We start from the raw sequence: 27,741 nt of genomic DNA, 5'->3' as shown, positions 1-27,741 counted from the left end.
TTCTCATGTGACTGTACAGTCCAATACGGGAATTACAGTCTCTGTCACAGGTGAGACAGACAGTGGTTGAAGGAAACGGTGGGTGGGGAGTCTGGTTTGCCGCACGCTTCTACCGCTGTCTGCGCTTGATTTCTGCACGCTCTTGGCGACGAGACTCGAGGTGCTCAGCGCCCTCCCAGATGCTCTTCCTCCACTTAGGGCGGGCTTTGGCCAGGGACTCCCAGCCTGTGAGGATGTTGCACTTTATCAGGAAGGCTTTGAGGGCTGTCCTTGTAACATTTCCTCTGCCCACCTGGGGATCGCTTGGCGTGTAGGAGTTCGAGTAGAGCACTTGCTTTTGGGAGCCTCTGTGAGGACAAGCGGACGATGTGGCCTGCCTAGCAGAGCTGGTCAAGTGTGGTCAGTGTTTCAATACTGGGGATGTTAGCCTGAATGAGGACGCTGATGTTGGTGCACCTGTTCTCCCAGGGGATTTGTAGGATCTTGAGGAGACATCGTTGGTGATATTTCTCCAGCAACTTGAGATGTCTACTGTACATGGTCTATCAACAAGAGCAGGCATCGACGATGCGATCCAACACCGCCTCCAGTACGCCAGTGCAGCCTTCGGTCGCCTGAGGAAAAGAGTATTTGGAGACCAGGCCCTCTGAACTGCCACCAAGTTCAGGGTCTCAGGGTAGTAATACCTGCCCTCCTGTGTGGCTCAGAGACATGGACCATGGGCAGTCAAACTATCAGGCAGTGAGTCCTCCGCGGCTGCGGGTGGCGCTGTGGCGCGGGTTGGGGAAGTGGGTACAGGAGGAGGAGGCGGTGGGCAGGCGCCGCCTCTGTTTAGCGCTCGGGCGGAAGGAGAATGCAGTGAGGGGACGGCTGACCGAGCGAGGCGTGTTTCTTGGCTTACCTCCCCCCTTCCTCCATTTGTCGGTCGGAGCCGCTCTCGATATATTTCTTTTAATTCCCACAACCGGAGCTCCACTCTCGGAATCAATTATAGAGAGAGAGATAATTGAAAGCGCTCGGGGAGGAAGATGTCGCGGAGTCTGTGGATGGGTGATGTAAGTTGTGAGGACGGCGGGCAGGAGGGAGGGGGGCGCCGCGTTGCCAGGGCCGTTGCCAGGGTGATCGCCAGCTGCCGACCTCGGGCAGGGGCCACCGGCACCCGGGGCAGCAGAGCCCACCCATGGGCTGAATTCTGCAAAATAGACCTCTTAGGCCCACTGGCAAACCACCATTATTAATAACTGTCAATAGCTTTAACATGTACCAAAAAAAGTAACTAAATTATATATATATATATTGTAATTGTCAAATTCATTGATACATGTTTATTTATTTGCAAATATTTGTAGGTACATAATGTTTCTATAATGTAAATAATACCCATTAAATACCCATCTTGTGGTAGGGCACCCACTTCCTGTCCTTTACTTCCTCTTGTTCATATTTTCTATTGTCACGTTTTGATCTCAACATTTCCCATTTTTGCTATGTCAACTGTCACGGTGCATTTGCAGGTCTGGCTCGTGGAGCGCCTGTCTGAGGTCGCCCACCTACGCCGCCATCTTGTATGTTTAAAAAACTTGACATTCGTCAACCCGGCTGTTGGCAAGGCCCAGGACAATTTCCTAGTGATATGAAATTGCCAGTCTGTCTGGGAGGTTGCAGGATGGCAGTTGTAAGAAATGTCGCACTGATTCACTCGGAGGGTGCACTTGTTTTAAAAAAAAAATTTTTTTGGTAAGGCCAGTATTTATTGCCACCTACAGGTGCGACGTCCAAAATCCGGAGTTCCAGAATCCGGAATGTTTCAGAATCTGGACACCGGGTAGATCCGTGGCGGGGTCGTCTGGAAACTGGAAAACGTTCCGAAATCTGCACTCCCCTGCCTCGGCCCGACTTCTGGCAGCCCGACCTCGCTTCGGCCAGACCTCCCCCAGTCTCGCCTCAGCCCGACCAACACCCCCGACCTCCAGCAGCCCGACCAACCTCACCCGGCCTCAGCCCGACCAACACCCCCGACCTCCAGCAGCCCGACCAACCTCACCCGGCCTCGGCCTGACCGACACCCCTGAGCTCTGGCAGCCCGACTGATGTGCGCCCCCCCCCCCCCCCTACCTTCCTCAGCCCAGGCAAAGACACTCCAAAATCCAGAAATATCCGGAAGGCCTCGGTCCCGAGGTTTCCAGATTTCGGACATCACACCTGTATTGTCATCCCTAGTTGTCCTTAACTGAGTGGCTTGCTAGGCCATTTCAGAGGACAGTTAAGAGTCAACCACTCTGGTATGGGACAGGAGTCACATATAGGCCAGGCCGGGTAAGGACATTAGTGACCCTATTGGGGTTTTTAATGACAATCCAACAGCTTCATGATCACTTTTACTGGTACCAATTTTATTAAAACAGAGTTAAAATTCTCAAAACATCCATGGTGGGATTTGAACTCGTGTTCTTTGGATTATTAGTCCAATAACTGCTGTTATCATTAATATCTACTTAACTGAAAATAGCTTTAACATTTACAAAAAAAAGTAACTGTAAATTTTATATATATATATAGTAATTGTCAAATTCATTGATACATGTTTATAAATATATTTATTTGCAAATATTTGTAGGCACATAATGTTTCTATAATGTAAATAATACCCATTAAACATCTTGTGGTAGGGCACCCACTACACTACCATGTCTACTATTAAAATGTCATTTTTTTTTTCTCGCCATTCCTCAGTTAAGAGGATGACAGGTAACCTACCTTTTCACATCTTCAACCCCTCCCCAATACAAAACTGGAATGTTCTGCTTTTTCTAGCCGATTTCCCTGGGTGTACAGATTACAGTTGAGAGCACAGGCTTTTAAGTAAGCAATCTATTTTGCAATTTGCAGGAACTGTGCTGTAGAGCACCAGCATGTAGCGCCAATGCATTATGGGCACTGATTCAGTTTCCCTCATTTCACTTGATCATAGATGCAGGTATGCACAGAGTAGGCGGCATGTGGCTCCTAAGAAGGATGAGGAAAAGTCAGGAGAGCGTTCTGTGGCTTTTGGTGACTGGTTAAGAACAGAATTGACGGTGGCCTGGAGACAAAATGCCCACCTCCACTTGGATGCAGAAGGATGTGTGACCCAAGGGAATAGCAAGTGGAGAAAGTTGGATGGGTGTTGTCATAGGGTGTTGAGTTTAGGCAATTCCTTTTTAAGTGGTAATTTTGTTCTGGAGCAATGAATATAAACATTCATCCTAATTTTTTTTTAAGTTAGGATGAGAAAAGGCAACCTCGATCTCCCAGTCAACATCCAACTGCATCCTGAGCACCTCCAACAGTTTGGAACAATTTTCCAGTTATTGGCCTTTGAGCACAGCATTTCTGCCTAATATCTAAAATTGAAACTATTTACTTTAACTTAAAGTTCTGTCCTACTAACCTGATGCACACTGAAGTAACTTTTGGCCTAATTCTGTACTTTTTTTTTGCAGTTGGAAAATTACATGGACGAAAATTTTATCTCCAGAGCATTTGCCACAATGGGTGAAACTGTAATAAGTGTAAAAATTATTCGTAATCGAGTGACGGGGTAAGAATAATTGTTATATTTATAAATGGTGGATTATTTGTCATTATATATCACAAGCATGGACTTATCTGAAGTTATTGATTTAGTTATTTGACTTTAGTTATTTGGTTGGGGTTGTTTTCTTTGGAATAGAGGAGGCTGAGGGGAGACCTAATTGATGTATAAAATTATGAGGATAGGAAGGACCTATTTCCCTTAGCAGAGATGTAAATAACCAGGGGTCATAGATTTAAAGTAATTGGTAGTAGGTTTAGAGGGGATTTGAGGAGAAATAATTTCACCCATAGGGTGGTGGGGGTCTGGAACTCACTGCCTGAAAGGATGGTAGAGGCAGAAACCCTCATACCATTTAAAAAGTACATGAATATGCACTTGAAGTGCTGTATCCAACAAAGCTACGGACCAAGAGCTGGAAAGTGGGATTAGGCTGGATAGCTCTTGGTTGGCCAGTATGGACACGATGGGCCGAATGGCCTCCTTCTGTGCTGTAAATTTCTATGATTCTACTTGCACCAAAGTCCAGTGAAGGGGCACATGTTTTTTTTCCAGTTAATACTTTATTAAAAGGAATGATTTAGAATTATGTAACTAAAATGGCTGCACATATTGGAAATCTATAATAAAACATAATTGCTGGAAATGCACCTGTAAAGTAAAAAGACAGGTTAATGTATGCTATTCCTTAGAAAGTGAAGGTAGTTTGGGATTTTCTATATTACAACAGTGACTACACTTCAACAAAAAAGTACTTAATTGGCTGTAAAGCGCTTTGGGTCAACCGGTGGTCCTTGGAGTGGGACTTTGAACCCACAACCTTCTGACTCAGAGGCAAGTATGCTGCCCACGGAGGCACAGCTGACATAAGGGAGAAAGGAATAGAAGGATGTGTTGATGGGGTTAGATGAAAAAGGGTGGGAGGAGCCTTGTGTGGAGCATACGTGCTGGCATGGATCTGTTGGGCCAAATGGCCTGTCTGTGCTGTAAATACTTCGTAATACTTTGTAACACATCATCCGAAAGACAGCACACCCTCAGAAAAGCACTGAAGTGTTGGCCTAGATTACATGCTCATGTCTCTAGAGTGGGGTTTGAACCCACAACCTTCTGACTCAGGTGACAGCGTTGAGCATTGGTTGATACTTAATGGTGCCAACTTACAATAGTTGGCTCTATTGTATTAATCAAACAATTCATGGGTATGAGGAAAAGAGATTTTTGCTTTCTCCGTTATATCCCCTTGGCCTGTACACATTAGAACAATAATTTGAAATCAGTAAATAAATAATGAAATCACAAGTGTTGGCAACACTATTTTAAGTGTAGACAATAATTCTTTCTGTCTTCATCGTATTCATAATTTTAAAGCTTTGACCATTGGAACTTTCTTGTCTGCACAATGATCCCCCAAGCCTGTACAGCCTTGGCTCAGTGACAGCACTGTCACCTCTGCTCCAGGTTGTGGATTCTATTAGATGTGCCGTCTTTTAGATGAGATGTTAAACCAAGGAGGCTTTGTAAGATTTAGGATCACAAGTCACACACAGATACCCAAAAGGGTCTGAGGAGTTATAAGGCATTTATTAAGGGAGTGATAGTTCAACTATAATCAAACACAACACACAATCAAGATAGACATAGTAGAAATCCGACCGTGACAAATAGCTATTATTAGTCCCGGTCAGACAGACGGCTGGTGGTATGAACAGTTCTTATCTTCACCGTCTGCCTGAAACGCCTTCTGAGTCTTTCTTTTATTCTCTTTTTAGGGGTGGGCCTGGAGTAGGATATTGGCAGGGCCATTTAAGCTATGATATGTCTTGTTCTTTGTCTCAACTCTTGTGGGATGTGAAGAGGAGGGTATCACCCAAGGTTGGAGTCAGACATGCCATTCTTGGTCTTCAGATGTTTGGAGCTGCCTGTTATCAGTTATTTATGTTCACGCTGTTCAAGTCGCTTTAGCTATTGTACCGTGAAATGAATCCTTCAATTCTAACACCAGTCTGAAGAGGCTTTTTGGTCTCAAGTTATTTCTTCCAATCCACGATTTCTTACATTCCCTTCTTTGAGAAGGAAATATCCTTATTAATTTCTCACAACCAGCTTTTGACTGCTCGAGCTATTGCGAAGTTATTTGCTTGCTGCTTTCTCCACTTGGGTGTTACTTAATAGGGAGACTCAGAAATGAAGATTTCCTCTTTCTTACAGTCCAATCCTTTGAAGGGGAGGAGCAACCTCCGACCTCTTGCTCAAGTTCAATTCGTTGTTCCAGTGTTCGAATTCTGCCCCGCTTGGGGTATCCTCTATTTCTTCGATCTTCCCTGATCTTACCCCGCCTGGGGGTTTCCTGTATGTTGCTTTGGATCTTCTCTTTCATTGTGCTCAATTTATTCATTTTTTTCTTAGTGCTGCTTAGCCATAGACATATGTTAAATACACTATCATTACAAGTTGGAGAACTACCAGAGAAATAATACGAAATAAGGGTGCGCTGATATATTAAGCCCAATGGGACGTGTCCTGTTAGACCCTGAAATCATGGTAGTTGCAGTAGTAGTGACACAGGATGCACCACCAAAACCACCTCATACTGGATTCGTACTAGCTTTTCCCACATTCTGTTACTGACAAAACACAATTATTACAGTCACAGTTAGATTCAGTCTGAGGTAGACATAAAAGATCCCGAGGCAGTATGCAACAAAGAGCAAGGGAGTTCTCCATGTGTCCTGGCCAACATTTATCCCCCAACCAGCATCACGAAAAGAAGCTATCTGATCATTTCTGTCATTTCTGTTTGTGAGACGTTGGTGTGAGCAAAATAGCTGCCATGTTTCCTACATTACAACAGTGACTACATCTCAAAAAGTATTTCATTAGCTGTAAAGCTCTTTCTGATGTTCTGAGGTTATGAAAGATACTATATAAATACAAGTTCTTATTACCTGCTATTAAAAAAACCATTATGACCTTAAGATCATCTCCACTATTGCACTATTTACTCTATAGTTTCATGTGAATCAGCCTGAAAATTTAGGGGATTCTTATGTAAAGTGCAATTATTTGGACTGATTTTATGATTTCTGGGTGTTTTCAATTAAGTTTTTAACTTTTATATTTTTTACATACAGGACACCAGCTGGTTATTGCTTCGTTGAGTTCACAGACCAGGCTGCTGCAGAGCGATGTCTACTTAAGATCAATGGGAAAAAACTTCCAGGTGCTTCACCTGTAAGTGTTTCGGTGAACATGCTAGGGAAAAACAAATACATATTGCAAAAAAATTAATCCTGTAATATGGCTGTGTGCGATGTGACGGTGTTATATTAGTTTGTAACGTAATTGTACATTTCTGCTCAGACCCTCTGATTGCCTATTCTGCCAAATGAGAATTTTAATACCTAAAAAATATGATTCTGTCATTGCAAGTCTAACATTGATCTGTTTCATTTGGATAGCTTTACTAACTGAAAGGAACGTTTGAAAAGGGACAGACTGGAGTTTGCCTGTTTCGCAAATAGTGGCTAACACAGTATTATTAAAGTGCATTACTAGCCCAGAGTGCTTCATATTTTACTGCAAATCTGAGGATTGAAACATACCGATTTTGCAATGAGGTGCGGAGGATGACGACTGAAATATTTCAGGACCACATAATACCTCCGCCCCCAAATCAAAGTTTTGATTATGAGAAAGCATAATTGAAGATTCTAGAGTTCTCTAATGAATTTAAATAACTGTCATTCTACAATAGCTTGTATTTATATAGCAGCCCTTGTGTGAGGAAATCATCTCTGAGCATCTTATAAATTGGAGACCAAAATAGATACAACGTGGAAGAGGAAAATATAAGCAGAATGGGATCAAAATAAAGTTCTTTACCATGCTCTTGAAAGAAAGGGGGGCAGAGACTGAGAGAGTATCTGCCAGTGATGGAATGAAGAGGAGTGGACCAATGTAGGGAGCACAGACATAGGGCTGTAGAGGGCTACTGAGGTAGAGTTGGGCAATACAGTGGAAGTATTTAAAGGTGAGGATAAGGATCTTCAAAGTTATTATAGGCTAATATCCAACTTTCAATTCCTGAGGCTTTACCAGCATTAGTAACCACTCCACAGTCACTTGTTAATTGAAATATATCAAACGACAGTACCTATAAAAAAAATGTTTTGTTTTTTGTTAGCAGCCCAGAAGATTCAAGCTTAACTATGCTACTTATGGAAAGCAACCAGATAACAGGTGATTCACTACGATACTTTTGCAGCTGTTGATCTGTTCATGGATGCCCTTGTTTCCAGTAAAGCCCTTACTCTCACCCACCCTGATTGTTCCCCTCGGTACGGCCCCCACCTTTGTACCCTTAAGTCCAAGGGGCACAGACTTGAACGTATATGGCGCACAACTGGTTTCGCCATTCATGGCCGGAGGTGGGTGGACGACATCATAGAAACATAGAAAATAGGTGCAGGAGTAGGCCATTCGGCCCTTCTAGCCTGCACCGCCATTCAATGAGTTCATGGCTGAACATGCAACTTCAGTACCCCATTCCTGCTTTCTCGCCATACCCCTTGATCCCCCGAGTAGTAAGGACTTCATCTAACTCCTTTTTGAATATATTTAATGAATTGGCCTCAGCAACTTTCTGTGGTAGAGAATTCCACAGGTTCACCACTCTCTGGGTGAAGAAGTTTCTCCTCATCTCGGTCCTAAATGGCTTACCCCTTATCCTTAGACTGTGACCCCTGGTTCTAGACATCCCCAACATTGGGAACATTCTTCCTGCATCTAACCTGTCTAAACCCGTAAGAATTTTAAACGTTTCTATGAGGTCCCCTCTCATTCTTCTGAACTCCAGTGAATACAAGCCCAGTTGATCCAGTCTTTCTTGATAGGTCAGTCCCGCTATCCCGGGAATCAGTCTGGTGAACCTTCGCTGCACTCCCTCAATAGCAAGAATGTCCTTCTTCAAGTTAGGAGACCAAAACTGTACACAATACTCCAGGTGTGGCCTCACCAAGGCCCTGTACAACTGTAGCAACACCTCCCTGCCCCTGTATTCAAATCCCCTCGCTACGAAGGCCAACATGCCATTTGCTTTCTTAACCGCCTGCTGTACCTGCATGCCAACCTTCAATGACTGATGTACCATGACACCCAGGTCTCGTTGCACCTCCCCTGTTCCTAATCTGTCACCATTCAGATAATAGTCTGTCTCTCTGTTTTTACCACCAAAGTGGATAACCTCACATTTATCCACATTATACTTCATCTGCCATGCATTTGCCCACTCACCTAACCTATCCAAGTCACTCTGCAGCCTCATAGCATTCTCCTCGCAGCTCACACTGCCACCCAACTTAGTGTCATCCGCAAATTTGGAGATACTACATTTAATCCCCTCGTCTAAATCATTAATGTACAGTGTAAACAGCTGGGGCCCCAGCACAGAACCTTGCATGATCAGGCCCTGCTCTCCTATGCCAAAACTGCTTACTACTCCAGGATCATCCTGGAATGCAAAGATAACCCCTGGCATCTTTTCTCCACTACCAACCTTCTCTTTAAGTCCTCTCCCCTGCCCCTTCCACCCTTACCTCCAACAACATGCGAGGAGCTCATTGACTTCCCTGTTCTAACATTGAGATCATCTGTTCAGCTGCTTCTGCTGTGTCCTTCGCTTCCCTGTGCTCACCAAGCCAAGCTTCCTCAATGTTCCTCTCCTGCTCCAGCCCTGAACCCACATCTTTTTCTAACTTCTTTCCCATCTACCCCCATACCCTCTTTGACATCATCTTGTCGATGAGACCCACCTCTTGCTCTCTCGACTCAATTCCCACAAAACTGCTGATCACCAAAGTTCCCTTCCTTGCCTTCATACTCACTGACGTCGTAAACTGTTTTCTTTGCTTAGGTACTGTATCCCTACCTTTCAATTCTGCCGTCATCACCCTCTGTCCCTGCAAACTACCACCCCATCTCCCTTTCCTCACCAAAGTCCTTGAACACGTTGTCGTCTCCCAAATCCATGCCCATCTTCCTTCAACTCCATGTTTGAATCTCTCCAATCAGGTTTCCACCCCTAGCACTGCACTGAAACGGCCCTTATCAAAGTTACAACCAGCATTCTCTATGACTGTGGCCAAGGTATACTAACCCTCCTCATCCTTCTCGACCTATCTGCAGCCTTTGACATATCGACTACACCATCCTCCTTCAACACCACTCTTCCGTTGTCCAGGTGAGTGGGACTGCCACTCTTATCTATACAGTCGTAGCCAAAGAATCTCCTTCAATGGCCTCTCTTCCTGCCCCCACACCGTTACCTCTAGTCCCCCAAGGATCTATCCTTGGCCTCCTCTTTTTCATCTACATGCTGCTCCTTGGCGACTACATTCAAAAATATGACATCAGGTTCCACATGTACGCTGACGACACACAGCTCTATCTCACCACCATCTCTCTGGATCCCTCCACTGCCTCTGTGTTGTCAGACTGCCTGTTGTCCAACATCCAGTCCTAAATGAGCCACAATTTCCTCCTTTGGGAAAACCGAAGCCATTGTCTTCGGCCTCGCTACAAACTCCGTTCCCTCACCACCAATTCCATCGCCCGTCCTGGCCAATGTCTCAGGCTGAACCAGACTGTTTGCGACATTGCCACCCTATTTGACTCTCTGCTGAATTTCTGACCCCGTATCCTGTCTGTCACCAATACCGTCTACTTCCTCCTCCGTATCATCGCCCGTCTCCGCCCTGCCTTAGCCCATCTGTTGCTGAAACCCCCATCCATGTCTTTGTTTCCTCCAGAATCGACTTCCAATGCTCTCCTGGCCGGCGTCCCATCTTCCACCCTCCATAAACTCTGCCCTTTTACACATTCCCCCACTCCCTTGGCCCCACCATCAGTGGCTGTGCCTTCTGCCGTCTAGGACCCAAGCTCTGGAATTCCCTCCCTAAACATCTCCACGTCTCCTTTAAGACCTTCCTTTGATCAAGTTTTTAATCATCCCTCCTAACGGCTTGGTGTCAACTTTTGTCTGATTATGGTCCTGTGAAGTGCGTTGGAATGCTTTCCTATGTTAAAGACACTATATAAATGTAAGTAGTTGTTGTTGTCTTACCAGGAACGGTGCGGTGGTATTCGTGCCAGTGATGCAGTGTAATAGCCATGCTGTTTTTATCCATCCGTGACAAATTTCAGTAACATGTAGTCTCTGTGTTTTACCAACCTTAATTCCTGTCGCCAAGAGCCATAAACTGAGATGAAGAACTAAGACCAGTGCCTAAGTATGAAAATTAACCATTACTATGTATTAAAACCATGTTACAAAACAGTTAGATATTTAAATTGGTTGGCTTAGGGAACAAGATGGATTGGCTTTCTGAACAGTGTACGTGCATGCTTCACTGTATGCCACTGCTGCTGAAAATAAAACAGAATTGGTCTCACTAGTTTAATGCATTTGGGATTCTTTTAATAATAGATGCTTTTATGTTACATCTTTTCACTCGAAATTTTGTTTTTAGATTTAATGCTTGTGTATTAATGTTCTGTCATACGTTTTCCCTAGTCCTGAATACTCACTATTTGTTGGAGACTTAACACCAGAAGTGGATGATGGAATGCTTTACGAGTTTTTTGTTGAAAAGTACCCCACGTGTAGAGGAGGAAAAGTGGTATTGGACAATCTGGGAAACTCCAAGTATGTAACATTTACATATTTACATTAGCGTCAAGTTCAGTGTTCTTTGTGCTACAGTCACTACTTATACCACCTGCAGTCTAGATGGTCAATATCTGCACTTGTGATGCTTTCGAACCAAATATGTTAAATGATCAGCACAATGTATGGCTGGAGCAGCACAATGCATCGGTACCATGCACAAAGTGCCACAGAGTGGAAGATGCAAGATGACGCTTACAATCCGTTGTACCAAGCACCTGTTGTCAACCACACCACAATGGGTAGGCACCAAGCAGATGCCAACATGACCCCACAGGGGTCCAAAGACGAAGGGAAAAACATCCCAGGTCACTTTTCCTTCCTTCCTAGCTGCAGGCTATAGTGTAATAGGGTTTGGAAGCAGGTCTCCAGTTGTCTTTCAAGCCAGCAAAGGGGTGGTGTAGGGAGACTTCAGGAGAGAAGAAAAGTACATTCAAAATATCTTGAATTAAATATGTGCAAGATTGGGGATAACCCACTTTTTTAAATGTCATGTTTTTAAAAATATTTTCTTGGCCTTTGGGCAATGTTCCCCAGAATTTTTTTGGGAGTGAGCGGTCCCTTTAACAGGGTGCGCAGCACATTCAAATTTTGCGCATGCACAATATCTCCCATTGAAAAGCCGGTAAGCGATCTGCACAGGACATCCAGACCACACCGCAGCTTAGCGGGAACGTTGTATATGAGTGACGCTAGCAGTGTAGCATTTATTACCCCTATCCCTAGTTGCAGTGAGAGCATTAAGAGCCACACACAGCGCTTACATCCTGTGCTTGTTTACATCCTGCGCTTGTTTACATGCTAGTTCCAGTATCCCTCTGACCAACTTGGTGATACTCCTAAGTACAATTCATTCAAATTAAAATAAGTCTGAATTTGTATATATTTCTACAGCATTTAGATGCAAGGGAAGGTAAAGGCTGAAACTAAGAAAATCAAATTTAAGCTTGATACAAATAAACTACTTGAGCTGAAGCTTTTTTAGTTCATGAGCTCATCAGAGCTTTGCAACTTGTTTTCCGCTATCTGTTTAATGTACCCCTCGACTCCAAACTCTGCGTAGTCCATCCTTTCTCTTGCCCCACCCCTGACCTCCGTTCCCAGGTTACCCATCTAAAAGTAACCAGATTAGGAATAAACAGTGACTTGAAATATAATAGAATGAGTTTATTTCTGTTACAGAGGTTATGGCTTTGTGAAGTTCTCCGATGAAGCTGAACAGAAACGAGCACTTGCTGACTGTCAAGGTGCTGTTGGCGTCGGGGGGAAAGCTTTAAGGCTGAGTGTGGCGATACCAAAAACGTAAGCAACATTGGAGAGAGGCACAACGTTTGGATGTTGCATTTTCCTTCTGAACCACACCCTTTTGCCACTCTTGAACCTTATATGTACCACATCTGCATAATTCACTTTCTGTGACATTGTAATGCTGGAAACAAGAAACTGTAATTTGAGGAAAAGCACCGAGCATAAGAATATAAGCAATAGGAGCAGGAGTAGGCCTTATGGCCTCGAGCCTGCTCCGCCATTCAGTAAGATCATGGCTGATCTGATCTTGGCCTCAATTCCACTTTCCTTCCTGTTCCCCATAACCCTCGACTCCCCTGCAGTTCAAGAATCTCAGTCTTAAATACATTCAATGACTCAGCCACCACAGCTGAATGGGGTAGAGAATTCCAAAGATTCCCGACCCTCTGAGGGAAGAAATTCCTCCTCATCTCCATCTTAAAAGGGCGGGCATTTATTCTGAAACTATGCCCCCTAGTTCTAGATTCTCCCATGAGAGGAAACATCCTCTCGACATCTACCCTGTCAAGCCCCCTCAGAATAAGAACATAAGAAATAGGAGCAGGAGTAGGCCATTTGGCCCATCGAGCTTGCTCCGCTGTTTAATAAAATCATGGCTGATCTGATCATAGTCTCAGCACCACTTCCCTGCCCGCTGCCCATAACCCTTTATTCCCTTATCGCTCAAAAATCTTTCTATCTCCACCTTAAATATATTCAATGACCCAGCCTCCACAGCTCTCTGGGACAGAGCATTCCATAGATTTACAACATGGTGAGAGAAGAAATCCCTCCTCGTCTCAGTTTTAAATGGGCGGCCCCTTATTCTGAGACTATGCCCCCAATTCTAGTTTCCTCAATGAGTGGAAATATCCTCTCTGCATCCACCTTGTCGAGACCCCTCATTATTTTATATGTTTCGATACAGGCCCAATCTACTCAACCTATCTTCATAAGTCAACCCCCTTATCTCCAGAATCAACCTAGTGAACCTTCTCTGAACTGCCTTCAATGCAAGTATATCCTTCCTTAAATAAGAAGACCAAAACTATACGCAGTACTCTAGGTGTGGCCTTACCAATACCCTGTACAGTTGTAGCAGGACTTCTCTGCTTTTATACATCATCCCCCTTGCAATAAAGGGTAACATTCCATTTACCTTCCTGATTACTTGCTGTTCCAGCATACTAACATTTTGTGTTTCATGCACAAGGACCCCCAGGTCCCTCTGTACTGCAGCACTTTGCAATTTTTCTCCATTTAAATTATAATTTGTTTTCTATTTTTTCTGCCACAGTGGATAACCTCACATTTTCCCATATTATGCTCCATCTGCCAAATTTTTGCCCACTCACTTAGCCTGTCTACATCCCTTTGCAGATTTTTTGTGTCCTCACAATTTGCTTTCCCACCCATCTTTGTATCATCAGTAAACTTGGCTACATTACACTCGGTCCCTTCATCCAAGTCATTAATATAGATTATAAATAGTTGAGGCCCCAACACCTCATCTTATATGTTTCAATAAGATCATTTCTCATTCTTCTAAACTCCAATGACTATAGGCCCAATCTGCTCAACCTTTCCTTGGCGAGGTTTAGCATATTTTATTTGCTGCCAGTTTTTAGTGGCTCATTAAAATCGTGGCACTGGTTTAGAGTGATTTGCTCAGTAACTCTGTTTCTCTCCTTCCCCCACCACCTCCCCAAGGTTCCTGCATACTGACTGCTCCAGTTTCCACTGGCTAAAGAAACAAATTTTACTGAAAGATCCCAATTTTTTCACAGCACTGTAACTAAAGGAACAGAATAAAGCACTACAAGGTAGCAGTAGCATGTTAAACACCTCGATGCTGTTGCTGTGCAATCTACTTACATGCAAGATTTAGAAGATCCTGTGTTTAAATTTCAATCAATGTCTAAAAGGTTTTTAAAAATGGTTTTACCACCTTTGAATTCCTGAACCAATCTCCAAGCTCTGAGAAATGTCTGTATTTATAACTATTATGAAGCCTATTTTTAGGCAAATTGTTTTTGCCAGCTAAAATTGTACACTAAACTAGCCAGTACATTTAACTGAACTGTCAGTGAAATTGCTGCGAGCCAGTGGCTGTGTGAGTGACGTGACGTGAAATGAGGAATTTCTTTGAATTAAGGAGAGTATAAGCAGACCAGGAAAATAAAGCTAAAGTAGGTTCAGATGAAAAAGCATCAGGCAACCTTGCTTATTTAATTTGTTTTTAAAGAACCAGGCAAGGCACTGTACCACTGTGATTTTGACAAGAGGAATAAGGGCAGTCAGACAGATTCCCTGTGAGAGAAGTGGGAGTGAGTGCCCCCAAAGAGATTTTGGAGAGGAGAAGGCCCATTGATGGTCAGAGAGACTCCTTGTTCTGTTAAAAAATAATCAGGTAATACACCGGAGTGTAGGAAAGTCACTTGGAAAAACAGGTCAGCTGTTAACTTTGTTCAGGACAACACTTAGTTTGCTATTAAGAAAGGGAAGGACTTGCATTTATATAGCACCTTACGTGACCTTGGGACTTTCCAAAGTGCTTTAAAGACAATGGAGTACCTTTTGAAGTGTAGTTTCCGTTGTAATGGAGGGAAATGCACAGCCATTTTGCACACGGCAAGGTCCCACAAACAACAATATGATACATGACCAGATAATCTATTTTTAGTGATGTTGGTTGAGGGATCATTTTTGGTCAGGACACTGGGAATAATTCCCCACCTCTTCTTTGAATAGTGCCATGGGATCTTTTACGGCCACCTGAGAGGGCAGTCAGGGCTTCGGTTTAACGTCTCATCCAAAAGACGGCACCTCCAACAATGTAGCACTCCCTCAGTACTGCACTAAAGTGTCAGCTTTTGATTATGGACACAGATCTCTGGGCTTGAACTCATGATATTTTGACTCTAGTGAGAAGGCTTAACCAAGACTGACACCTTAAAGGTGGTTTCTCTCTATCCCATGGTAGAAGTGCTCTATTGAAACAGGAGAGCCACTGACAGATGAAAAGGGAGAGTTGGTCAGGTGGGAGCGATCAGCAATCTTGAAATAAATACGTGCAAAGTGTGTGTAAATGTTAATAGCCTGAAGAATAGTTCGAACAATTTAAAGATGTGTTTTTTGTTAATTCGTACACTGTTGAATTTAACATGGTATACCTTTAGAACAGTTTGGCAGTGTAGCAGTGTCAACATCCATTTAAGCAGTTGTCCAGGAGCATTGTATTTGTTTGATACTATTGTGTTACTTGGACTTATCAGTACCTCAAAGGGGCACATCTACAGAGATTAGCTTTGGTGCAGTGAGAATCTATGCATTTGTGTGAGTAGCCCATTAGAAGCTGTGAAAAATTCGGCATTTAACACCACTGTGCATTTAGCTAGAACATTTAACATTGGCTTAATGGCAAAAGAGTTGCGGTTCTGAAAAATTGTGCATTTAACAGATGTGTACATGTGTGTTTCACTGTATATTATAATATTTAGCATGTAAGACATTAAAATTAAATCCAAGTTCCGAAAGGGCATAATTATAGTCAAAATTGAACTAAAAAGAACTATTTTGCAGGCTGTCTTAGTTATGTCTGTTAAATGCATTTGCTTGCATATTGGTTCTTTTGGTAACTAGAATATGCAATCGGCAATAACTTTATACTGGAGGAATCTCAGTTATTTAGTGTAAAGAATACTGTATCTTTTTGTCCTGTTGTAATGAATGTAATTACTTTTAACTTTCAGAAATCGTGTAGTGAAGCCACCAGACTACAGCCAGACATATACCTACAACTACAGCCAGTATTACCAGCCATACCAGAACTACTATACTCAGTGGGGATACGATCAGTACACTGGCAGCTATAGCTACAGCTACCAGCAATATGGCTATGCTCAAAGTACCATGCAGGTAATGTTATCTCCCTATCTCTTTTCCCCCCTCTCCATGGTTTGTATTTATGCTATATTATGTTCGACAAGTTTCATGAAAACCAATCAAATGTGTCCTATACAAATTTTTTGTAGTATCTATATAAACCCTCTACTTAATTTCTGCTAAAGTTGAAGTCTCTGTTGCTGAGGGATAATTTTGCCCTTGCTATCTACCTCATAGAAGTTCTCCCCATCCACCTACTCCTGCGCCGTGTGTTAAAAATTCAGGGGGAGTGGGGATGGTGGAGGGGAGAAGGATCTATATTGAGGCAATTTGAAATTATGAAACCATGGACTATAAATTGATGACCAGTTGTTCAGTATGGAAGTTATTCCACAATTTGAAAGCCACGTAAATCACGAGTGCAGCAAGTGTGAGCGAGTTGTGTAGGTCCTGCTTGTGAGTCCCATATTTAAACAACTTGCCAACAAATATTCTGTTGATGCAGCAATTATGGTAAGAAAATAGAAGAGGAAAATTTTCTTTCATTGTATCTTTATTTAGTGTAATCTGTGTTAAATATGGGGAGCACTTTGAAATCTCCTTCATCTTTGTGGGCTTAGTATTCTACAGAAACCCCCCATTGTGCATTCTTTATGTACATTTTGGTTAGGAAGAATTAAGTTCCAACAAAGCACTTCATAATGGCTGCTGAGCATATGGACAATGTAAAGTTGGTTGAATGCTTCAGTGATTAAAGATGAAGTGTTTTGCAGTGAATTGGATTGAAACTATCTGCCTCATTCAGATACTACGCTGCAAGTCTTTCTCCTGCTCATAATGAAGTACTTCTTTCCCTTTTGTTTTGTGGTTCCACTGCCCCCTTGATCCTCTCTGGAGGTTTTGTAACAGCTGCAGAGCTTGACCACCTAGAGTCTTATTTTTGGCCTTGCTAAAAAGCTTTGTTGCCGCACAATTCTAGCAGCAGAACTTCTCCCGCCTATTGTTGAAACCATTCAATTATGTTGCCTTTAAATGAATGCTAGCGATTTCACATGGGCCTCTGAGCTCTAGATGACCATTGATAGCATCATTTTCAATGCATTTTGTGCAGGGAGGTGGCTGAAGCAAAGAGTAAGCTGCAGTATGTTGGCATGTGCAGATTTTAGAATAAAAACACTCCTTTATGCATAACTTGTTTTGTTTGTAGAATTATGAAGAAGTGGGAGATGACGCTCTGGAAGGTAAGTGCAGAAATTCAACATTTCTCTTCAGTGTCTAAACACAGTTGTAATCAAACCGTGCACAGATGGTTTCTGTGGCACTGTACTTTGGTTGATTTGTATGTTTTCTTCTAGTAAAATGAAATGTTATTGCAGTTTGAGGTGTACTTCAGAAGATGTATTCAAATAAACCAATTCGAAAACAGTGAAACCTCCCACCCTCGATACTTTTGTTTTGGTCTCGGGGATCCATCATTTTTTAATAATTTTTTTCTCACTCTCACTCTTGCTCCCATGTACTCTCGAAATTTTAAATAAAAAATCTTTCTATTTCATAAAAACGTCAGCACATAAGAAAGCCATTTCGCCCATAATATCTGTTCTGGTGCTAGTTCCACATTAGAGCTGTCTACTCTAATCTCATTTTTTTGCCCTTTACCCATATTATTTAATATTTTCCTATTTCCTGTATTTATCTAATTCCCTCTTAAATTTAATTAATTCACCTTCAGTCATCATTTGTGATGATATTCCCTTAACTTTTGCATGAATAAAAATTAATTGGATATGTAAATTTTAAATCATTTCACCCAGGCAAGCAGAATCTCCCAAACATGTCACTAATCTAAGTTATTGATTGCTGTAGACCTTCACTGTAACACTCAGCTATACAACAGCATGACTCCGACATGATCATTGGATATTACGCCCTCTATAAATCATTAGAAGAAGTTCCCTAAATGCAATGGCTCAGATTTTCCTGAGGACTTCACCTCTATGATGTAGTGATACTTGAAAAGGCGCAAAACAAAGAGAAAATTATGCCACATCATATTTTCCTGGAACCTTTATGCCGCTTCACTGTTTCCCTCGTTTAAAACAGTTAATTATTATACTCCTTCCGCCCCCCCCCCCCCCCATTAAATTCAATGGCAGTCACCATTTTCCTGGATTAAATCCATTTCTCATGCTGTTGCCACATTGACTTAAAAATAATGGCTTTGGTGACTTAGCAGTGGCGTGAGTTATTGCTCCTAGATAGGTTCCTCATCCTTCCCAGTTGGCCTGAGCTCGTTTGCTTAGCTCCCGGTAACTTACAAAGAATCTGATTTATTTCAAAGCATCCATTCAATATTAACTGTAATAAATTGTTTTGTGTTGTTACAATTTATTTCAAATCAAATGAGAGATTTACTTATAAATCAGAAAGTAATAACCCTGATTGGATCAGCATTGAGGTGAAAAACATTACGCCAACGATATAATTAGAACTGGGGCAGGCAAAACACAAAAGTTTCCTGCTATGCAGTGATCTTACTGCGACAAATTGAAATTGATAACTCGGTGGACAATTTATTTTAATTTTCTAACATCCCCTCTCTGAGTCCCTTGCGAAAGACAGTTCCTTGCCCCAGTGGAGAGCAGTTCCACCGTTTTAGTATAGGAGCTAAAATCGATATGCGTTGATTCCCACCTTGACTGGTGCCACGTCAGCAGACGAACTGTGAGACACCCAACTGCCGACATCAGAGAAGGAGCTCGTGACAATCAACGAGTATCAATTTCAGCTCTGATATGGCCGGCGGAACTGCTCTGCACTTGGGGGACTGAACCGTCTTTGGCAAGAGGCTCAGAGCGGGTACGTTAGAAAATGTAAAACTGTTTCTGCCTCCTTTATTATTCATTCCAGTCTGTCACAATAAGATCACCGCGTTGCAGGAAACTTTGTGCCAAATATACAGCAGGTATCCTATGATGTTCCAATGTTTGGTCATTACTTGCAAGCACTAAAAGCTGAGAGAAACATTGACCATTGGCTGCGCCATTGGCTTCTGATTTGCTGCTGTGCTCGCTGCGGTGCATTATAATTAAAAATGCAGGAAAATATGGAGGAAGTTATCAATGCGAGATTTAATTACTGATCTCGCTGTTGCAGGAAAATCTGGGCCACTGTGATTCTGAAATGTATTCAAGCACCAGTGACAGAAAATTGATATTCGTTATTTTACATTGAGCTTGAAAAATCTATTTCTGTTCATGTTGATTTCATGTCCCCACTGGTGGTTCATGAACATTCATATGGACCAGTAATGTAACAGTTTATTGCAGGACTATTGTGCAACTCAATCAAGACTCTTCTAGTGTATTTCTAGGAGGGTAGAACTTCCCACTGTGAAATGGGAATTAATGTTCATATACAAAAGTGCCTTTGACAATGTTTTTTTCCCCCTTTATATCCCATTTCTGCTGAAGACACTGGCTGCACTACAGATCCTTGGGCACCAGCCACCCAATGATACCTCACCCAAGTAGGTGTTCATAATGTGTGAAACGAGACAATTGACTCATGGCAGGCTGTTCAGTTGTGGGGACATCACAACTGAGCACAGTCCTGTCGTCCAAGTGCACACTTTCCAGCAAAAGACATTGGGTAATGATTAGGAGTGGAAAACCTTGGCTGATTTTCCCCCTCTGTAACTAGGGAGGCTACTTATAGCACCTTGACTGGAAGCCTGACTCAGATTAGCTAACTCAACATAGACTGAGATTGAATTCTGGAACCTTGTGGCTCAGTGTCTGACAGTGCCACAGTATAATCGATAAAACCATTTGGGTAAAAATACATTGTCTTTTGGAAATTTTAAAGAAAATACATATGAAAGCATGTTATGCTGCAAACCTGAAATTTTTATCTTGGCAGTTGCTTACGGCTATTTTTCTTTTAAGGATAAAAAAAATTAATTATAAGGCAATGGGCATAGCATCTGCCATGCTGACCAAATAGAATTTCTGTTCGTTGTAAAGGATCTTTACTGGAACTGCCTCATTAATGCACTGATTATGCTTATTTGGTTCAGTGCACCATGGGAATATGCCTCTTCCTGCTCAAGGCCTCTCCTTTCCGGGTATATTTCTTCAGCCAGGCGGATGGGTTGGACAGAGCCAAGGACTTCTCCACGACTACAATCACCAGTGCTGCTCCATGTTCTGCTGACAGGGGGCACATTTGCCTCGGCGAGACAATGTAAGTTTATGTCTCCAATGAGAAACTTTACTTCCAGTGGGTGTCCCACCTAAAGACCTTGCGGGAGATTCACGAGTGGGTGGATGTCCAGTGTCCCTGTGATTTTGAAGCTGTAACTACTTAGACGTGAGGCAAGTGGTTAAAACAATACGGGATCATAATGGGCCAGTTTCCTTGTGTTGACAATGGCTGGGTTTGAGAAAATGTGAACAGATTATTTCATTGTTTTTGTGAGTTCTCATGTTTTGTCCTACTCATGTTCTCAATGAATGGGATTCAACCTGTGACTGATTGTGGCACTCAGTGAGTCTTCATACAACAATCAGCCTCATCGTCTGGCCCTCTTGTTGAGAAGACACCAGTTACATGAAGCGTACAGTGAGAGTGTATTTGTTCCACTTTCACACTGCAGATTCTTTGTTGGAGACACTAATGAAGAACAGCACAGGATTGATATTCACTGCCAGTGTCCAGATGTTCTTTTCCAGGTTCAGTGGCCACAGCAGTCCACTGGCCCTTACAGCAAAAGGTTACAGGCCCAGAGATTTGCAGAAAATTTTAAAAATGTCACTGTGTTACATCAAACTTTAAATTCCTCCCTTGTCTACCACCTCCCACTTTGTTACATTTTTAGTTTGTTTCTTTGGATTTTCCTTCCCCTCTGTTTTATTTTCTCATTTCCGTTCCTTTTCTTTGTGCTGTTTTTGCATTTTTTTATTTTTCCTGATTATTTTTTTCTCTCTGCTGCAAGTAAATATTGCTAAAGGAAGCTGCAGTTCTGAATGTCAGACACACGGTGGTGCTGAAGCAGTAAGACACGATAATGCAATGGTGCTGGTGTCTCGTACTCCGAAGAGAATACGACTGGATCATCTGTGGTGTGGCTCACTGTGACCTAAGCATACGCTGTAACACGGGGCAACTGTCCCAGGAGATTCCCACCACCCATTGTTCCTGTTGTCCCGGGCAGGCTGCTCAGCGGTTTTCAAATGGAAAAACCGCATTAAAGGGGCCACGCACCCAAAAGAATTAGCGGGAACATTGCCACCACTCACCTTTTAATAAGATTTCCGTCTCTGCTCAAGAGGATCGGTCTCCCTTCTCTCTTTCTACCCCCTTCAAACAAGGCCTGTCTCTGCATGTCATAGGAAACCCTCCAGGGCTTTCCAATGCTCCCCTAACCAAAACACTGGTGAAATAAATAAATTAGCTTCTTAAGTTTATTTAGCTTAACTTCATTTCTTTATTCAGCCACTAGTAAATTTGGAAATGAATATTGGCAGTCAAAACAAACTCCCAAACTTTATGTATTCCCACAATACTGGAGCATGAGTCTGAGGGCCAAGGCCTGGTTGTGAGTGAAGCCCAGGCTGAGGACAGGTTCAAGCCTAGAAGCATAGTGCAGTTAGCGTGAGAGAGGCAGCATTTGGAGACTGATGACTCACCCTTGCTCCGATCCACTCAGAAACCAGTATCTTCACTGCCTCCATGATTTTTATGCAAAATTTGTACTTCATTCAGTAGAGCAATTCTTCTGCTGTTCCACTATCCAATTTAATCGAATCATACAGCACAGAAGGAGGCCATTCAGCCCATCGTGTCTGCGCCGGCTCTTTGAAAGAGTTCTCCAATTAGTCCCACTCTTTCCCCACAGACCTGCGCATTTTTTTCCTATTTTTTTTTAAGGATGGTACCTCTAACAGTGTAGCACTCTCTCAGGGCTGCTCTCGGGTGTCAGCCTAGATTTTGTGCTCAAGCCTCTGGAGTGGGACTTGAACCCACAACCTTCTGACTCAAGCGAGCGTGCTGTCCACTGAGCCATAGCTGACATTTCAGGTAGCAAGGAGAACATTGGGAGGGAAATGGGAGCTGCCATTCCACTGACCCCCTGCTGCCAACCACCACTTTGAGATTTTCCACCAGAAATCATGGTGGGTGTTGAACATGTCTGGCTAAATATGGGCTAACATATTCAGATTGTGCACCAAAGACGGTGTGGCATCACTAGTTGTTATTTTCTGTCATTAGCGTCCATTGTTACTATGGTGTTTAGGAGTAACATAGAAACATAAAAATTTACAGCACAGAAGGAGGCCATTTCAGCCCATCGTGTCCGCGCCGGCCGAAAAAGAGCCACGCAGCCCTTGGTTGGTCAGCCCTAAAGGTTACATATAAACCTATGAACAATGACGGAAAGGCAAAGAGCACCCAGCCCAACCAGTCCGCCTCACACAACTGCGACACCCCTTATACTGAAAACATTCTACACTCCATCCCAACCAGCAGCAGCCAGGCATGCTCCACTGTTGCAGGCATCCTAGCGCCAATGGCATGCAAAAGACATTGTCCTCGGGAAACCTACTGGGATCAGCATTGAAAGTCATGAGCGGAGGAAAAGCTGCTCTGATGCAGTTCATAAGTGTAAGCGTAAACAATCTGTCGTGTTGTGCAGAACACTTGGCCTAACTATGAGTCGGAGTACAATGATATAACAAATCCTGATACGGTAATATTGACACTGGCAGTACTGCAGTAACTGAATGAGGTACTGCTACGATCTGTTACAGTTGTAGCTCTTTGGTCCTTGCAGTAGTAAAGTGACCAGGTGCGAGACTTGATTTCTTGTCCTTGATTAGACGTCATGTCAGTCAACTTTCCAACTTGTTTTGCCGTATTTAATCTGGAGTCAGTTTGTTTTCTTTTTCAGTGCTAGCAACATTGCCAGGAAGATAATTGCCACCACCATTAATTTTGTGCATTAAAAGAAAGGGGTAATGCCTAGTTTATAAATATGAATAGAGGTTAACGAAGTTACGAGGCAGGAAATAAGAATTTTCATTAACAGTTTGTGCTAGAGGTTTTTAGGGGGAAGCATGGTCTTCTGTTCCATTTATTAAAGAAAGAAAGACTTGGATTTATATAGCGCCTTTCACAACCTCAGGATGTCTCAAAGCGTTTTACAGCCAATGAAGTACTTTTGGAGTGTAGTCACCATTGTAATGTAGGAAACGCGGTAGCCAATTTGCACACAAGCAAGCTCCCACAAACAGCAATGTGATAATGACCAGATAGTAATTTTTTGTTATGTTGATTGAGGGATGAATATTGGCCAGGACACCGGGGAGAACTCCCCTGCTCTTATTCGAAATAGCGCCATGGGATCTTTTACGTCCACTTGAGAAAGCAAACGGGGGCCTCGGTTTAACATCTCATCCGAAAGACGACACCACCGACAATGCAATGCACCCTCAGCACTGCACTGGAGTGTCAGCCTCGATTTTTTTTGTTCTCATGTCCCTGGAGTGGGACTTCAACCCATGACCCTCTGACTCAGGTGAGAGTGCTACCCACTGAGCCACAGCTGACACTATTATGGAGGGAGGAAGCTCTGGATTCAAATCCTCCAGTTTTTATTTTGTCCCATCCAATGGATGCTGCTCGCCCTCCTGCACATGTTGTAACAGGCATCACAGTCCTCCCATGTCAGCTTCTGTGGATCTCATCCCACCTCCGAGGAAACAAACGAGCAGCAGGAAGGAGGCAAAAGGGACGTAGCAAGAAAAGCAGGGAATTAAGATTTTTTTTAAAATACAGATTCTGTGGCTAACACATAGTGTTGAGCAGGCTCAGTGGGCCAAATGGCCTGCTCCTCTTTCTGTATTCCTAACTAGAAGAGAGAATGAAAGTGAGCAGCAGAAAGCAAATGAAAATAAATTAAACTGGATGGGGAAAAATAAATGACGAGAAGAAAAAAGACAGGTACTCAAATGACAATGTGAGGAATGAAATGCAAAAAAGAGTAAGAGGATGCGATTACAAATGTCAGAAGAAGGGGAAGAGAGTGACGAGAAAAATGTAAATTGTGATTTATTGATGTGATGTTTTGGCCACAATGACCTCAAAAGGTATATAAGCTTTTGCTATTTATGTTATGAGGTTTCTCTGACTTTAGAGTGAAGCAGGTTCTCCATTGTGTGCTGTGTGTATTGAAGTGCCATTGTCGCATTTGTTACGTTCCAGATCCAGTTCCTCACTTGGATGTCGAAGAAGCTAACACACAGTTCATGGAAACAGAGTGAGGAGTTCTGCGACGCACTAATGAATTGCCGTTGGACAGTGTTGCATCTGAAATCCCTGCTTTGGCCGTAGCCGAGCAGATTAATATTGCTACCGCAAAGCCATAAAGCATCCAGATGATCAGTGCCATCGTGGGGTTTTATTTTTATCCCTTCGCTCGCAAGATTTTCTGGTTACGGCACAATTCTTGTTTAATGTGGTTCTTACTGTGACAAAACCGATTTAATAAATGCTGCATCCTCTTGTTCTCGTTTTATGCAAAGTTTGAAGCAAACGGTGATTTCAAAAGAAATGTTCTTCCAAATGGAACTTACTCCCAAAATGTTAGTTAGGGCTGTCCAAATAATTCATTCACTGTTCAGGAATGTTTTAAAATATAATTGTATACAGGAGTAGGTGATCCACAGGAGCAAGCCAAATGGCTGTCTCAGAACCAAGAGGTTCAGAGGACATCTTAAACCTCAACAGAGGCTCATAAACATTGTGTGCACCTCGACACTGGTAAGTGCCTTATAAACTCATTTCTTTGCATCTATTATTACTTTTATGCAATTTTGAGTTTTGGGACTAAGCAGTTCAAATACCCACTGACACAAACACAGAGATTCCTTACGCCAAGATCTGCATTCATTTTTTTGTGAAAAATGTGACATTTGTTTGTCGATTTTATGACTGTTCTGTTTTTACTGCCTGATACAGTACTGGTTTATTCACTACAGTTTGTGTGTGTGCATATGTACATATAATATGTCAAGAATTTTGATATTGCTGAGTACCCGTAATCCTCTCTTTTTTTTGTCAAAATCTAACCCAAGGCCAGCTAAAAACGTTTTACTGTGATGCGTCCATTTCTGACCTCTTAACAATTTTCGTGTTTTGTTGTGGTTTGGGGATTATCAAAGTAAAGGACGAAATGGAAGTTATGATCATAGTGAGTGTAGTATATTGATATAGTTTCTCCTCGCCATCCACCTCCAACCCAAGCTTGTGAGCTTACAAACTCGGATAAGGCGCAGGGTCTGGTTTGCTTCTGACTTTCAGAAATGCAGACTGCATCTTTGTTGGAAAAGAAGGTACAATTCACCCTAGCTAAAGTTACAAAATACAATTTTAATGACTTGGGTGCATAAGATTTAAGGGGAAAAAATTCCACTAATTCTGCTTCTGTGTCCCTCACACTATTTCCCAAATTCATCCAGGCGTTCTCTTTCTAGCGTAGTTTTGATGCCCTAGTTACATTCTCACTTATAAATACTACTGAGTTGCAAAGTATACAGTGGGGCTCCAGATCTGTAAATTAATTAAATATATTGTGAAATTATTTGTTAAAAGTAAAGTCTTCAGGCGCTTATTTAAGGTCACTGAGTCCTGCTTGCAAACGTTGACGTTTTAATTTTTCCAGTTGTACTTTTATTGAATTTCTGATTTTATGATACCCATGAGCCTGTAAAAACAAATTTATTTTATAAAATAAAGGCAATTTTCTTTTATCATTTCTGATTTTTATTTAAATGAAAGTTATGTACATTCTGAGCTTTATTTATACTGAGTGCTAGACAAGACATCTATCTCTAATTGTAGTATCAAAAATTATCAGGGCCCTGATAATGGGCGGAGTTCTGCAGAGCTTTGTATTGGATCTGTTAATGTTCATCATTTTCATTAATGACCCAGAGGGTTAAACTGAAGCGTCTTTAAGTTTGTTGATGACACAAATATATGTACTGGGGTTTAGTAATTCCAAACAGATCAATAGGTTGCAAGCTGATTTTAGATAAGTTGTGTGAATGAGCCCATGCGTGGCAGATGTCATTTGATGTGGACAAATGCATTGTCATACACTTGGGTGAGGAAACACCAGCCATGTCAGTATCGTGAGGTTGTAGCTGTTCAAGATAACAGGTCAAGAAAGAGGCTTTTGCCAAGTAGTTAATCACTAGTTAAAGAAGCATAATGAGGTTAGAGTGTCAACAACTCAGAAACAGACCATTCAGCAAAGTGATGGAAGGTGTTGTCAGCAGTGCTATCAAGCGGCAATTACTCACCAATAACCTGCTCACAGATGCTCAGTTTGGGGTCCGCAAGGACCACTCTGCTCCAGACCTCATTACAGCCTTAGTCCAAACATGGACAAAAGAACTAAATTCCAGTCGTGAGGTGAGAGTGACTGCCCTTGACAGCATTTGACCGAGTGTGGCATCAAGGACCCCTAGTAAAATTGAAGTCAATGGAAATCAGAGGGGAAAACTCTTCACTGGCTGGAGTCGTACATAGCGCAAAGGAAGATGGTTGTTGTTGTTCGAGGTCAATCATCTCAGCCCCAGGACATCGTTGCAGGAGTACCTCAGGGCAGTGTCCTAAGCCCAACCATCCTCAGCTGCTTCTTCAATGACCTTACCTCCATCGTAAGGTCAGAAGTGGGGATGTTTTCTCATCATTGCACAGTGTTCAGTTCCATTTGCTACACCTCAGATAATGGCCCAGAAATTCTGGCCTCCCCGGGTCTGTACGGAGTCTATAAGGAGTATGTACGGACCTGGGAAGGTATCGCAAAAGCCGGTTTTCAGCACACAATGCGCATGCGCTGTAAACCGGCTTTTCTGACCTGTCAAGCGCCAAACTTGACAGATCGGGAGCGAGGACATTTGCAAGGGCAAGATTGCGGTATTTACCCATATCTTGCCCAGCAAATGTCCTCAAAACTCTTGCGCCTGATAAAAACAGGCGCATAGCCTAGTTTTATAGGCGTAAGAGTCTTAAAACACATTTAAAACATAAAAAATAAAATTTTAAATACACATTTTATTTTTAAAACCCTGCCCACTACATTAAATTTATCTTCAACCATAATTTAAAAACGTTTTAAAAACTCTGGGGGGGGGGGGGGAAATTTCTCTATTTATTAATTTTAATTTCAATTAATTTTAATTCTGTGAGGTGTTTTTTA

General features: G+C 42.5%; 1 pseudogene; it reads left to right on the top strand.

The window, feature by feature from the left end:
- Nucleotides 1–791: 791 nt before the first annotated feature.
- LOC139279749 (tRNA selenocysteine 1-associated protein 1-like) lies at nucleotides 792–26,284 on the top strand (annotated as a pseudogene).
- The last annotated feature ends 1,457 nt before the right edge of the window (nucleotides 26,285–27,741 follow it).

This window comes from Pristiophorus japonicus, chromosome 14 (genome assembly GCF_044704955.1).
Source record: "Pristiophorus japonicus isolate sPriJap1 chromosome 14, sPriJap1.hap1, whole genome shotgun sequence".
Lineage (NCBI taxonomy): Eukaryota > Metazoa > Chordata > Chondrichthyes > Pristiophoridae > Pristiophorus > Pristiophorus japonicus.
This window is presented reverse-complemented; position numbering and strand designations above follow the sequence as displayed.